The sequence below is a fragment of the Ambystoma mexicanum genome, chromosome 1p, assembly GCF_040938575.1.
Source record: "Ambystoma mexicanum isolate Mex_15411 chromosome 1p, UKY_AmexF1_1, whole genome shotgun sequence".
NCBI lineage: Eukaryota > Metazoa > Chordata > Amphibia > Caudata > Ambystomatidae > Ambystoma > Ambystoma mexicanum.
In genome coordinates, this window is record NC_090921.1 from 507,084,105 (window position 1) to 507,098,051 (window position 13,947).

The window sequence follows — 13,947 nt, forward strand, 5'->3', positions numbered from 1 at the left end:
CCCAGAGAGCAACAGGGTATGAAATAATCATATCAAGACCTGAGTTGAAAATAGTACGGTGCAGCAATGTCAACCCAGCACAGTTTATAGCAGAAGAAGTGGTAGAAGAAGTGGTAGAAGAGGGATATGCACATGATTGTACACATGCAATTGAATTTTACTCATCCACCAGAAAAGTTTAAGAAAATGCCCTAGAGGAGGGTGAAGTAATGTACATTGATGGGTCATCAACAATTGACCAAAGTGATGGCATAAGGAGAACAGGGGCAGCTGTAGTGCGAGTAAGGGAAGATTGGACCTATGTACCAGTAACTACCCCAACAATATTCAGTGCAAACAGCAGAATTAGTGGCTCTCATTTTGGCCTTAGAGGAAAGCAACGGGAAAAGAGTAAATATATATTCTGATAGCGCATACGTCACTTCTATGGTACATTCGGTACATTCAGGATTAATCAGATGGCTCAGAAGGAGAGCAGATGGTACCCCAGTGCAACATCCTCTCCTCCTGGGTGAACTAACAGAAGTTATAACCTATCCAGCAGAGGTGGCCCTGGTGAAGTGTCAGGCACATACGCATGGGGAAGACCCAATATCAAGAGGCAATGAAACAGCAGACGCACATGCAAAATATGCTGTGTACTTTGGCGAGATATGGGACCTCCAAGAAAAACAAAAAGATAAGGGGAGGGCTAAACAGATGATAATGAAGCATGTGTACACACACATCCCAGAGACACAATCATGGAACTGCAAGTAGCAGACCCAATGACAGAAAAGGAACTGTGGGTTAAAAGAGGATGCACTATGTTCCCCACAGATGCGCTCTGGAGACAGAATAACACAGGGAAAGTTGTAATGCCCCTGGCCCTGCTAAAAACAGCACTGGCCCAACTACACCATCCCACTCATACAGGAAAGGAAGTAATTGCAGCACGAATAAAAGAGTACTGGTTTTGCACCAAGCTAAACTCACACGTTGCAACCTTCATTAGTAATTGCCTAACTTGCCAACAATTTACGGCCGGTCACACACTGCAAGTGATCAAAGGTACTATACCCCGGCCAGAAGGACCCTTCCTGCACCTGCACATTGACTACTTCAACATGATCAACGTATGTCAAGGATACAGATACATGATTGTAGTAGTATGCCCCTTCTCGAGGCGGATTGAGGCTGGCCCGTGCTCCCATGCAGATGCATTTAGGGCAGCAAAATTCCTAGTGTGGGAGGTCTTCCCAAGGTGGGGAGTTTGCAAGTATTAAGATCAGATAATGGACCCCATTTTGCCAATGAGCTATTTTAGCACATAACGGCCTTACTTGGTATAAAACATAAGTTCGCCTGCGTGTACCACCCACAAGCTAACGGCGTCTGTGAACGCCTCAACGGCCTCCTGAAGGAGGCTATAGCAAAAACACAGCAAACAACCAAAAAGAGTTGGCTCTATTGCCTCCCTTTGGCTCTGTTTGAGTTGAGGAACAAACCTGGTTCGGACCACCACCTCACACCCCACGAGGTGGTGACTGGACGCCAAATGCACCTCCCACTCATACCACCCACAAGAGCACTGTACGATTGTGAAGCCGCAAGTACTGTTTTTGGTGAAGAAATGTATGAGAATATCTCTTCCTTGGTTACCAGTGCCGCTTTTATCTCTCAACAGATCCAACGGACGCAGGGCGGGTCAGAGAACAGCCAGCAGGATAGATCAAACAACGAGGAACAAACTGGACAGTAGACAGTGAAAGAAGGAGACACAGTACTCCTTAGAAACTATCAAAGGAAGTGGAACGCCCCTAGATTTACAGGTCCTCACACTGTCCAGCAATTGGCCCCTAGGGCTGTTAAACTGTCCGATAAGGACGTTTGGACACACATTCACGACATCAAGCCCTACAAAGCACAGACCTGGCTCCATCCCTACAGCGACAGGACCAACACTTCAGCAATGACAAACAACCACAACAACGACACAGCACAAACGCCAGACACCCCAAAGGACACAAACGAACAATCACCCATAGCCCACCCCATGGCCACGATGTCACAGACAAAATCCACCCCCACGCCAGAACCATAACATTATCTTTATTAAGAAACTGCCACTAGAACTGGAAAAATAAGTTTAACTTAAAAAGCACCCGCCATCAGTAAAAGAAGAACATTGTCAAAGAGATCTGTAATATACACCACACTGTGAAAACAAGCGCATGCTCTCTTCTCCTTTTGTCTCGCACATGCAGGTATCGGGCATTGTAATTGTTCTATGCAAATATCTGATAAACAACATACGCCACTGCCCAGGGGCAAATGCTACCCACAGACGATATCCCAGAAGCACTGTCACACCAATTTGTATACGTAAATAAAAGGCCAAAGTACTTAAGGCCCAGGAGAATACGCATCTATTATAACGCGTATCTCATGCTAATAGTACATTCGTTTCCACACCTCCACGCAGCATTACCTACCTTGAGAGATAGGACGGTAAGGAAGGCGTGGGAAGAGCTTTTCGCCTGGGCATTGAACAACCACTTGATACACAGAGCTTGAATAACAAACACTAACAGAAATAATGCAACATTTTTAGAGATTTTCAGGTGGGCACCTATATCATCTAAAGTAAAGTAGCTGCAGGACGGCAGCACAGGTAAGATAAAAATGCCAGTGGTAACAGCAACTGTAATAAAGATGCTGAGGATATTTTTCACCACTGGTCTGATAACTGCCGCTGTCTGGCAGGCATACTATGCTTTACACGTGACTGCAAATTCCAATACTAACATTTCCCTTACCCCTGCTGCAAGGGGAACTTTGTCAGGTGGTACAAGTAGCACGGGACCTAACGTAAAAAGAGGCAAACATAGTGTTGCTATAGATGTACATGGGGTGGACACATATCTTACAGAATCTGCACACGTCTCTAACAACATGTGGTATAAACACATGTTCAAAATTGGTAAGGACACGACAAAGGACAACTGCTATGTGTGCTCGTTGATCCCATACGCAATGAGCGCCTCCAGAACATTCGTGGCTACTCTTATATTTAGCATTATTTCAAACACGAGGACGATTTCAAGGTAAACAGGCAACACTAAGATGGAAGTCAAGGTCAACAAACCCCTACGAAGACAACTTCATCAAGACACTGTTTGGGAGGATAGGTCCATGAGACCCCCTCCCCGACATGCCCCGCCTACGTGAGGTTCGTGGTTCGTCCGGGGCCCCCCCTGTTACCGGTGCACAGGTAACGGGGTGGCTGCTGATCGACACACAGGGCCAATCGAGTTGTACTGTAACAGACCATGGACTCCATTTTGGGAGCGTCAGGACTCCATTTTAGATAATAGCGACCTGAACCCTAACGAGACAGCCTGCCTGCGAATGCTGCAGCTTGACCCCCATTCACTGAGCACAGAGAGCCATGCACTCCCCCTGCGCCTCAACCCCATGGCAGATCCGCTGAAGGCCTGTTCTCACGAGCAACCAGACACAAACTAGTATCAGAACAAACACTGTATCATTTACCTTCCGCAGTACATCACTGTCCCCGAAGTGACCTGACTGATGGTTCAAGTCTGGAAAATAACAGGAATCATCCCAATTGAACAGACCTCGACCTGGCATCTAACTCCTAACATTAAAATATATGGGCCCTCATTACGAGTTTGGCGGTAGCCATGCCGCTATTGGCGGCATGGCTGCCGCCGAAATCGCGTCCGGGTCCTCAGAAGGAGGAATAACCGGGCCATTCCGAGTTCGGAAGGCCCGGTAATTCCTCCCTCCAAGGACCCGGTCCTTCCCCATTCCCATTTCAGACCCCATAGGGCTTAATTGGAATGGGAGCAAACAACGGGCCATTACGAGTTGGCCCGTTGTTTGCTCCCTCTTCCCCTCGCGGGACCTGGTAAGCACGCCTGGTTTGACCAGGCGTTGCTTCCTGGGTCCCGCGAGGGGACCTCGTAATGAGGCGCTACGGGGTAAACGGCGCCAGCACCTTTTACGGCACCTTTTACCCCGTACCGCCAGGGTCGTAATGAGGCCCATGGTGTCAATTACCTTCCTGTATGAACCCCTGCCCACGTCCCCCAAGTGAAGTGTTAACTGCATATCAAAGCCTAACGATTCACAGAGCTGTTGTGTAAATTATAACATGGGTGTTGGGAAAGGGATACAGCTTATAGTACTGACAAAGCAAAAATGACCTCAGCCCGTTGTAAGACACCATGTGCCTCGAAGACTCAATGAAAGGGCTTGATAGAGCCCACCTAGTGCTAACTAACGATTGCTACTAATGTACAAAGGAAGGTGAAAAAGCATTACTAAAAATACTTGTCTGTCATACAGTGGGACACGCTTTTTAAGTGTTATGAACAAGAATGCAAATGTACAATCACATATGAACGTATTGCTTCTATGCTCCCGAGTACACAACCCAACCTGATGCTACCTCACGTGTTATCCATCCGTTGTCTTATGTAATTACCAAAATGTGTTCAACTAATGTTATGTGATATATGTGACACTGCCAGACTCTCATAGCCGCATATGAAGTAGTACATGAATGTATAAGCAATAGAAATGTGTAACCACTCTAATATTACTAACTTTATTAACCGTCTCCTTGTTCTGCATAGTGTGCAGCCCAGGCACAGAGAATTGCTCACACACACACACAAGACCATCTCCCCCTCCTGCCGCCAAGGTCCGCCAGGACTAGCTGGTGCGCGGGCAGCACAGCCTCACCTCCCCTCATTCCATTGGACCCGCTTCAAGTATTCACCTCACCCATATCCGAGGCCGCCATGGCCGGCCAAATGAAGTATTTACAACCTGGCCCTAAACCCCACCGCCTCAAGGGGCCAAGGGTGCGCCTTCACTGATCCAGTAGTACTCCGGCTCACCCCAAGTTAATGGGCCTTGGAGAATAGACATTCAACCCTGTACTAACTTATCATAAAGTAATTCTTCACTACCTCTAACAAGACCAGAATGACAGGGCAGCTCACCTCATGCACTCAGATCAGGCACCCAAGTTTATGACACCCGGTCAACAGGTCAGAAGTAACAGTGCCCTGATGTATTGGTAAAGCTTCACATTGCTTGTGTTTCTCCAGTATCCTATTATCCCTTACAGTAACATATTGCAGGATTTACAGGACAACTGGAATCGTCTAAAAGGATGAGTGCTTGTGTGTGTGGCCACAAGGGCAGAATGTTAGGGCAACCATCTATCAACGACACTGACTGTGCCTGGCCTGGCAGCCCCACCCCGACGAGCCCAGCTGACCCATCTGCCCCACGTTGGCGCCACGCTGATGTCCACCAATCCTGGAGCTGCTCATCACTTCTGCGCCTATAGTTAGTCGAAGCCACCCAATCCCCAAGACTATGTGCCCCCTATAGTGTGTAGGACTTGTGACATGGTTTTGTAATAAATAAGACTGTCTTTGCCATTGTCAGACAGAGCGCTCTCGGAGCTTGCAGAGTCCTTTGCATGCCCTATTTGACTAGATAAAAAACCTTTTACATTCACCCCACACTTGGTCTTGGTCTCATTCCCTCCTGGGGTGTGTCCTTTACTGCCTCTCATTGTGGGGAGGGTAATGCCTTTTGGGGACGCTTGCTTTCAACACTAACGATGTATGACAATTATTGGCAGCTGACTGAAGGACTTCAATACCTAACCGACGGACGCGACAAGGGAGACACAAAAGAAGTGACATTGAACTACCTGCCATCTAAATGGAATGCAAGAGAGGTTGGAGGTGAACCAGGGTGCTGGGAAAGACCACTAATATTAGTATATGGCAAAGTAGATACAAAGAACGGATGGGTGGATGGAGTAGTAGGAAGCAAGATAGTGACATTGGCAAAATCATCAGTAATGACAGTACAAGAGGGAAATGACAAGTGCTACAAGGAATGGACAAAGAGTGCAGCGCTGCTACCATGGTTGGACAAGGAGGAGGAACCCATCACGATAACACCCGTTGCAGCACCTACGCTATGTTACCAGCACGATAGTGAGGTTGATGTTAGAGTAAACGAAGGATGTAAAAGAACAATAAAGATTCCTGAAGGGGGAACAGGAACAGCCGTGCTGATGGACCACTATTGGGCCTGCGGAAAAAAAGCTTAAAACAGCCTACCACAATCATGGAATGGGGTATGTACCATGGTAAACGTCAACGTACCATCCCTGGTAGTACCACAAAAACACATCAACATGGAGAATTTCCCTAAGATGGACGAAGGAAACAAAAGGAAAAGAACGTCCCTGGAAGAAGCAGGGAGCGCATCAAGGAGTGACGATACTAACAACAATAAAGTATCAAGAGTGAAAAGACAAGGAGAGCAACTCACTGGAAATAACCTATGGGGAAGGTCAGAAACAGCACTGAGGGAGATTCCACCAGCACACAGACTATTTAGCAGAGCGGCAATGTTCTTTTCCTCCATGATACATCCAGGAGTGCAGGCGTATGAGAATGCAAAATGGCTACAGATAACAAGATGGGAGCTAATGATGAAGATTAACTCCACCGTTAACGGATTCAACACAATCAAAGAGGAACTGAGAGCAATAAAGATGGTGGTCCTACAGAATAGGTATGTTCTAGACCTTCTAACAGCAATGGAAGGAGGTGTTTGCGCAAAAATTGGAAGTTCCTGCTGCACGTTCCTTCCTGAAAACGACGAGGACAATGGCACCTTATCTGCCGCAGTATCACAGCTGGCCAAGATGCAGGCCAAGATGGAAGAAGAAGCTAAGGGGGTGAAGAAGGATGGTAGCTGGTTCTCATACATCTGGTCTTGGATGCCGTCATGGCTGTCAGACGGCCTCAAGGTTGTGGCAGGATCTTAGGAATGGCTTCACTGATGGGGATAAAACTATGGATGGCAAGGTCGAAGTGTACTGCCGAGGAAATGATAGGAATGCATGTGTGTCACGACTCGCTCCCTTCACTCCCGCCACTTGGGGGCATGTTTTGGGGTGTATTCCCTACTGGACATTTCCTCCGAACCTAATGCTACAGTGCTGTGATGAATTGGGAGCGCTAAAACCTTATTTTCCAAGTTACTTGCCTTCCGGATCCATTCCAGGTTTTTGGCAGCCAGCATGCTTCTTTAATCTAATGACTATGCTTCCCGGAATGCCTGGCTCACTGCTTCATCGCCTCCCTTGCAGGACAAGGTTGGGTGGAGGATAGGCAACACCTGTGGCTGCAGGTGCAGCAAGCGGCACACCTGAAGGGTGTGCTCGTTAAGCAGCTTTAAAAGCCTCAGTTTGCTTCAGTCCAGCGCTGGTCATTGTTGCAGTGTTCCTGTTGTGACTGGTCTCTTGTTCCTGGTTCTTAGCTTTGCGCCTAGTTCCTAGTTTCTGTTTCTTGTTCCTCTACCCTGGATTTCTAATTTATGTGCTTAATTGATTTCTGCGTTCTAGATTTCCCTTTCTGTCTTCCTCTGTCTGCAGGCAGCCTTTCTCAGTGCTTTCCCCTTTGATGCAGCCCAATTTGCCTGTGTTCTCTTTTTCTTTGATGTTGTCCTTAGCTACTGAAAAACTTGATGCTTTAGTCTTTCCCTTTATAGATTTAGCTTCCTGCCTTTATTCCTTGGAGGGGTGGGAGAAGTTTGCCTTTTGTAATATCGTTTTCCCTGCTCCTGCTCCTTACTTTCTATTGGAATCCATTCCATGTTTTCCCTTGCACTTCTGCATTTATTTCCATTGAATATTAGGTGTGGTGTGCTGTTGTAGCTAGCTCCTGTGTGAATGCCTTTGTTTTCCTCACTATTCTATAATCACAATTCTTACTTGCCCCTTGTCTTGAGTCTTATGTATTTAGTTATCCTCCACCCATTGCTGTTATAGCCTTCTGGGTCCCTGTTTGATCAACAGGGTTCGTGGGCTTACTGACATTCTAGTGGTATTTCCAGTCCTCGTGAGTACTGTTTTTAAGTTCTTTATTTCAATATCATCAAGAGTGTCAGCTCACAGATCCTGTCCTTGCTTGCCCTCTAAGTGGGTTTAGCGCTGTCAGTATCTGTAATAGCATAGTGGGTAAGGAGTTTGCCGACTTTCCTTTCAGTCATAAGGAGGTTCTAAGTGCTTACCCCACATCCCTTTTCATATATTTGTATTATTGTTTCACTCTATCTGCACTCCTGGATTTTAGTATACATGAGTCTTCGTTCTTGTGTGCACGTTGTTTGATTCAAGGTTATTCACTGTGCGAATTTTGTGCTGTGCACATTTCCCTTGCCATATTCGCTGCCTTTGTACTCACCTGATTAATCCTGACAGAATGACCAGCCCTAAATTCCCATTGAATATGGCAAGTTTAAGAAAGAAAGGCAGCAAGGCCTCTAACAAGTTTGTACAGAAAGCATCCCCTACATTTACCTGTGACAATCAAATCACTAGTCCTGACTTAAATGAACTCCTTGTCACGAATGGGCATTTACGTGCAGAGTATTTTTCCCACAGGATGGCACATCTTACATTGCCTGATCCTAGTTCTGTCTTTTATTCTGATCCAGATTCTATGTCAGCACAAGCCTTAGCAGCAGAAAACAACACACTGTTAGACTTATTATACAGGAGTACCTCTGTTGTTGAAACCCATGATTCCAGTTGTGCTTCACCTCGGATTGAACAGTTTCATGATACAAACATAAAGAATGGAGGGGTTCCTTGCATAACTTCTGTTTTCTACCCTCAGTCTAAAGCATACTCCTTTGCACAAGTACATACTGTAGTCCCTAATGCCAAGAGGTCTAATGTCAATAGTTTGCTTAAGGGAAACACAGACCAAGTTGGTAAGAGAAAGTATAAATCACAGAACCTACAAGCAGTAGATGACAATGTACAATCGGTGCACATCCAGATTGCTAGTGCAGGATCCAGCCCTGATGCCACCCTGCCTCCCACTGTGCCTACTGATAGTGATGTACAGTTAATGCAGGGCATGCTAAGAGCTAAGTTTGAGGAGTTAAGACAAGAATTCATTTCTTTACAAGAGGAGAATAAAACCTTGCACTCTTTACTGAATACACCTCAGACTTTATCCGTTGATGTTGATGAAGTGAACACTGTTCAGCCCCTGAGTGCAGAGACTTTGGTAGACCATGATATTTGTCAATATGTTAGATCTATTGGGAGTGAAAGTCTTTCTTCTAGCACAGCGCTTAATCTGGGCACAGTTTCTGACAATTGTTCTGCTGTTTGTCAGGGATTGCAGTTAGCTGAAGATTTACAAGCCACTCCTTTGCCTAAGATTTCCTGTGTAGCAGTTTGTCATAACTCTGAGCTTGAACACATACCAGCTTCTGATCTCCAAACACAATCCACAATGGTGGCATACACAGAATCGGTCACTACCGTAGGCTTAGGTTCTGCTCTTGATCTAGCTGCTGAGACTGAAGTAGACATTCAAGTTGATGTGGAAAACGATGCTACCTCTGTGTTCGCTCTTCCTTCTGCCAATTTTGGTCACAACGAACAGTGAGAGACAGTACAGATTTCAGGTTTTGATGGGCTCATTCCACAGTACACTGAACCAAAAACCTGGCAGGCGATTCCTGAACTGTTGATTGTTAATCTGCCACTTTCAGAAGCTAAGACAGAGGAATGGACAATTGACGAAATCCTGATTAACAGAGACTTTACTATGGTGATTCCTCTGGTTGATATTGACTTCTACAAAGGAAGAGACTCTGTGTCATCCACTAAGGGGAGGGACTGCAGGGGTACAGCTCAGTCTTTAGTTACTGGTGCCAAGGAGTCAACTGCCCTAAAGGTGTTTTCCATTCCTGAGCCACAAATCTGTCTGTCGACTTCTGGGACTTCAGTCTGTCCTCCTACAACCATTGACTCTTCTATTATCCAGTCCACAGCTCTGCAGTCATCTTTGGCACACGTGTCTTCAATCAATGAACAACTGCCATGTCTGCCATTCACTCAAGAGCCTTCACCATGTACGTGGTCAGTGCCAAAGACCTTGACAAGTTTGTCTTCAGCTAACGAGATGGCTCCAGCTTGCATGCCTTCAGCCTCAGAATTTCCTCTGGCATGCCTGTCTTCGGCTACAGTGACTCATCCAGCAGATTATCCTTCAGCCATGGAGCCTCCGGTAGTACATTCTAAGTGCATGTCTTCGGTCCCAGAGCCTACTGCTAGTTTGGCTTCAGTTCATGAGAGACCTGTATCCTGCTCAGCCTCGCTGCCAATATCGGAGGTGTACCTGTCTACACTGTCAGATCCTGCTGCATATTCTTCTGCTCCAGAGATTCCTCCTGAATCCCAACCATTTATTACCGATGAACGTCCAGCCTGCCCTTCTTATGCTTCAGGGGGATCACCAGAATGCCTACCTTTTACACAAGATGATTCTCCCAACTGCTTGACTGTAGCATCAGAGCCTCCCGAATATGCAACATCTGAGTCTGAAACTTCTGCCAGCTCTCACTTCAGAAACATCAAGCTGGATCACGACTCGGGAGAGCCTTATATGCGAGGCCATTGGACTTGCCTGGAGTATTACGAGAGGGAGACGGATACCATCCGCCACGGCCCAGTCACCGAACAAGTAGCCGACCAGGATAGTGGGCTGGGTGGTTCGCATCTGGGGCCCGGTTCGGATCAGCCGCTTGACAGCTTTTTTGTTGCTGGATCACACATGAGCCTGAGGGAGGGGACGGGCACGGCCCCCCAGCAGCAGCACCAGTTGGGTGCTAGTAGCCAAAGGAAGGGAATGACTGCTGCAGTTCAAGATGTGCCTGTTATTGCTCCTGCTGCGAGTGTGCCTGATGTACTAAGTGCTGCGTCTATCACTCCTATCAGTATGCCAAACGTCCCTGCGGTTGTATCCCACGTGCAACAAGGTGGCTACACGACTGTCACCGGGAGTGCCAGCCTCGAACAACCCATAGGACTTCCAGGCTTCCAAGGCATGGAACATATGCAGTCAAACCTTAGTCCCTTTCAACCACAAGCCTTTTCCCAGATGGATGACAGAAGAAGATCCAAACCTCTACCTCGGCCGCCACCTTCTTTTGCTGAACATAAAAATTTCCTGAAACCTGCAGTTTCCTCACCTCCTGCGTGTCCACTCTCGGCAGAAAGGCTAACAGAGCTTCTACCATTGTCTAAGGCATGTTGCACCAGCCTGCCTCCCTCCTCAAAGACTTATAAGTGTCCACTCCCAGTGACTGAGCTTCCTGGACCTTCCAACTCTGCTTCAGGTCCTGCAAGTCCTTCATGCCTTTCTTCGAACCATGAGTCTCTTCCTCACCAGAAGCCTGCCTATGACTCTTCTAGACTGCAGCCTGATTCTATTCATTCCAGTCCATCTGCTTTTGCCCACAGGCCACCGTTTCCATCAGTGCCACCTCCAAAGACAAAGCGCTCCTATCATGGAAGGAAGATGTTTTGTGCGGGTGACGGTCGCCTGGAGACGGCCGTGGGAGGGGGTAAACTGTCACGACTCCCTCCCTTCGCTCCCGCCACTTGGGGGCATGTTTTGGGGTTTATTCCCTACTGGACATTTCCTCCGAACCTAATGCTACAGTGCTGTGATGAATTGGGAGCGCTAAAACCTTATTTTCCAAGTTACTTCCCTTCCGGATCCATTCCAGGTTTTTGGCAGCCAGCATGCTTCTTTAATCTAATGACTATGCTTCCCAGAATGCCTGGCTCACTGCTTCATCTCCTCCCTTGCAGGACAAGGTTGGGTGGAGGATAGGCAACACCTGTGGCTGCAGCTGCAGCAAGCGGCACACCTGAAGGGTGTGCTCATTAAGCAGCTTCAAAAGCCTCCGTTTGCTTCAGTCCAGCGCTGGTCATTGTTGCAGTGTTCCTGTTGTGACTGGTCCCTTGTTCCTGGTTCTTAGCTTTACGCCTAGTTCCTAGTTTCTGTTTCTTGTTCCTCTACCCTGGATTTCTAATTTATGTGCTTAATTGATTTCTGCTTTCTAGATTTCCCTTTCTGTCTTCCTCTGTCTGCAGGCAGCCTTTCTCAGTGCTTTCCCCTTTGATGCAGCCCAATTTGCCTGTGTTCTCTTTTTCTTTGATGTTGTCCTTAGCTACTGAAACACTTGATGCTTTAGTCTTTCCCTTTATAGATTTAGCTTCCTGCCTTTATTCCTTGGAGGGTGGGAGAAGTTTGCCTTTTGTAATATCGTTTTCCCTGCTCCTGCTCCTTACTTTCTATTGGAATCCATTCCATGTTTTCCCTTGCACTTCTGCATTTATTTCCATTGATTATTAGGTGTGGTGTGCTGTTGTAGCTAGCTCCTGTGTGAATGCCTTTGTTTTCCTCACTATTCTATAATCACAATTCTTACTTGCCCCTTGTCTTGAGTCTTATGTATTTAGTTATCCTCCACCCATTGCTGTTATAGCCTTCTGGGTCCCTGTTTGATCAACAGGGTTCGTGGGCTTACTGACATTCTAGTGGTATTTCCAGTCCTCGTGAGTACTGTTTTTAAGTTCTTTATTTCAATATCATCAAGAGTGTCAGCTCACAGATCCTGTCCTTGCTTGCCCTCTATGTGGGTTTAGCGCTGTCAGTATCTGTAATAGCATAGTGGGTAAGGAGTTTGCCGGCTTTCCTTTCAGTCATAAGGAGGTTCTAAGTGCTTACCCCACATCCCTTTTCATATATTTGTATTATTATTTCACTCTATCTGCACTCCTGGGTTTTAGTATACATGAGTCTTGGTTCTTGTGTGCATGTTGTTTGATTCAAGGTTATTCACTGTGCGAATTTTGTGCACATTTCCCTTGCCATATTCGCTGCCTTTGTACTCACCTGATTAATCCTGACAATGTGCGAATGCCCGCTGAAGATGACAAACACGCAGATATCATCATCAAGGAACGCAAACTGCTGCGGCAACAGATAGTTGAGAATCCACGAAACCCGAAGAGCTATGTTGGAAAATGGGTTTACTGCAAGCCCGGTGGTGGATGTGTATATATGTAGTGGTCGTTTGAAGATCACGTGGATCGGTACGGACACCTGGCAGGAATAACGAAGGTATGGAGAGTAAGAGGAGATAAGAGAGTGGATAATTTTGTGGTCGACCAGAGGGGGGACTGAAGAGGGAAAATGGGACGATCCCTTCCCCCGATCCCCATACACACTATGGCAAATGACGTCACGACCTAAGCACCCACAGCGAGATGAGTTCGACCCCCTCACTGCCGCCCCAGACGTCAAGATCCATTGTGGCCACGCCCCACCTCCACAAGTCAATCGCACCCCATCCAAAGCACGAGGTGGAAACCCAGGTGGAGTCGAGACCGACCATATATACCAGCTCGACTAAACGTCATGACCCAATACTGCCATCATTAGAGATGACATGACAAAGTAGCTGCAACGGACAGTAACACACGTGCTGCCAAGCACCTGAATCAGACACACACCAACCAACATGAAGAACATGCTCAGTGCTATTACTTAGAGAACCGCGCACACTCACAGACATGCATCGTTGTTATTTTTCACATAGGCTGACTATCGCACCACAGAAATGCAAGACGCTAAGAAGAGCTTGTATACATGCTTGCAGACGCTTCATGCTACTAACACCCTGAAATACAAGACCCTGTGAATGGACTGATGTATAAGGAACCAATCCGCACCCTCACGACCCTCGCCTTATGGACTATACACCTCCACCCATAACTAGGCCAAGGTAGGCCGCAAACCAGAGTCCCCAGGCCCAAAGCAGAACAGCTCAGACGGAGCTACAAGATGCTGAGCATGCAGAACAACCCTAGTGCGTGCCCCGCAGCCAAGGTCGCGAAGTTGCAATCGACATGCTGCGCTCTAAAACGCCAAGGCCACACCTGCCACTGCTAAAGACTCTCCGGAGCAGAAATACAAATCAAATCCCTGTGATTCTGCCTCAGCCACGGTCTCTCAATATGTG